The sequence below is a fragment of the Mandrillus leucophaeus genome, unplaced genomic scaffold, assembly GCF_000951045.1.
Source record: "Mandrillus leucophaeus isolate KB7577 unplaced genomic scaffold, Mleu.le_1.0 Scaffold174, whole genome shotgun sequence".
Taxonomy (NCBI): Eukaryota; Metazoa; Chordata; class Mammalia; order Primates; family Cercopithecidae; genus Mandrillus; species Mandrillus leucophaeus.
Window position 1 is genome coordinate 4,779,522 of NW_012101743.1, and position 1,565 is coordinate 4,781,086.

Genomic DNA, 1,565 nt, shown 5'->3' on the forward strand with positions numbered 1-1,565 from the left:
GTTGCTCTTCTCGAGGAGTATCTTTGTGGTGTTCTCTGTATTTCCTGAATTTGGATGTTGGTCGGTCTTGCTGGGTTGGGGAATTTCTCCTGGATAATATCCTGAAGAGTGTTTTCCAACTTGGTTCCATTCTCCCCATCGGTTTCAAGTACACCAATCAAACGTAGGTTTGTTTTTTTCACATAGTCCTATATTTCTTGGAGGCTTTGTTCATTCCTTGTCATTCTTTTTCTGCTAATCTTGTCTTCACACTTTATTTCATTAAGTTGGTCTTCAATCTCTGATATCCTTTCTTCCACTTGATCAATTCAGCTATTGACACTTGTGTATGCTTCACAAAGTTCTTGTGCTGTGTTTTTCCACTCCACCAGGTCATTTATGTTCTTCTCTAAACTGGTTATTCTAGTTAGCAATTCCTGTAACCTTTTATCAAGGTTCTTAGCTTCCTTCTCACCTAATGCTGCCAACATGGTGTTCAGGTGCTTCGTGGAGGTTGGCCGGGTGGCCTACATCTCCTTTGGATCTCATGCCAGAAAATTGGTTGCGATTGCAGATGTTATTGATCAGAACAGGGCTTTGGTTGATGGACCTTGCACTCAAGTGAGGAGACAGGCCATGCCTTTCAAGTGCATGCAGCTCACTGATTTCATCCTCAAGTTTTCACATGGTGCCCTCTAGAAGTATGTCCGACAAGCCTGGCAGAAGGCAGACATCAATACAAAATGGGCAGCCACATGATGGGCCAAGAAGATTGAAGCCAGAGAAAGGAAAGCCTAGATGACAGATTTTGATCACTTTAAAGTTATGAAGGCAAAGAAAATGAGGAACAGAATAATCAAGAATGAAGTTAAGAAGCTTCAAAAGGCAGCTCTCCTGAAAGCTTCTCCCAAAAAAGCACCCTGGTACTAAGGGTACTGCTGCTGCTGCTAAAGTTCCAGCAAAAGAGATGACTACCGCAAGTAAAAAGTAAAAGTAAAAAGGCTCCAGCCCAGAAGGTTCTTGCCCAGAAAGCCACAGGCCAGAAGGCTGCACCTGCTCCAAAAGCTCAGAAGGGTCAGAAAGCTCCAGCCCAGAAAGCACCTGCTTCAAAGGCATCTGGCAAGAAAGCATAAGTGGCAATCAAAAAAAGTAATAAAGGTTCTTTTTGACATGAAAAAAAAAAAAAAGATTCTTAGCTTCCTTGCATTGGGTTAGAACATGCTCCTTTAGCTCGGAGGAGTTTGTTATTACCCACCTTCTGAAGCCTACTTCTGTCAATTTGTCAAACTCATTCTCCATCCAGTTTTGCTCCCTTGCTGGCAAGGAGTTGTGATCCTTTGGAGGAGAAGAGGCATTCTGGTTTTTGGAATTTTCAGCCTTTTGTGCTGTTTTTTCCTCGTCTTCATGGATTTATATACCTTTGGTCTTTGATGTTGGTGACCTTTGGATGGGTTTTTTGAGTGGACATCCTTTTTGTTGATGTTAATTTTATTTCATTTTGTTTGTTAGTTTTCCTTATACCAGTCAGTCCCCTCTGCTGCAGGTCTGCTGGAGTTTGCTGGAGGTCCACTCCAGACGCTGTTTGC

At 42.6% G+C, this 1,565-nt stretch overlaps 1 pseudogene across 1 annotated transcript; it reads left to right on the forward strand.

Annotated features, from left to right (window-relative positions):
- Window positions 1-468: 468 nt before the first annotated feature.
- Window positions 469-1,159, forward strand: LOC105537545 (annotated as a pseudogene). Its single transcript, XR_001005729.1, has one exon. The product of XR_001005729.1 is annotated as a 60S ribosomal protein L14 pseudogene (transcript).
- Window positions 1,160-1,565: the final 406 nt, after the last annotated feature.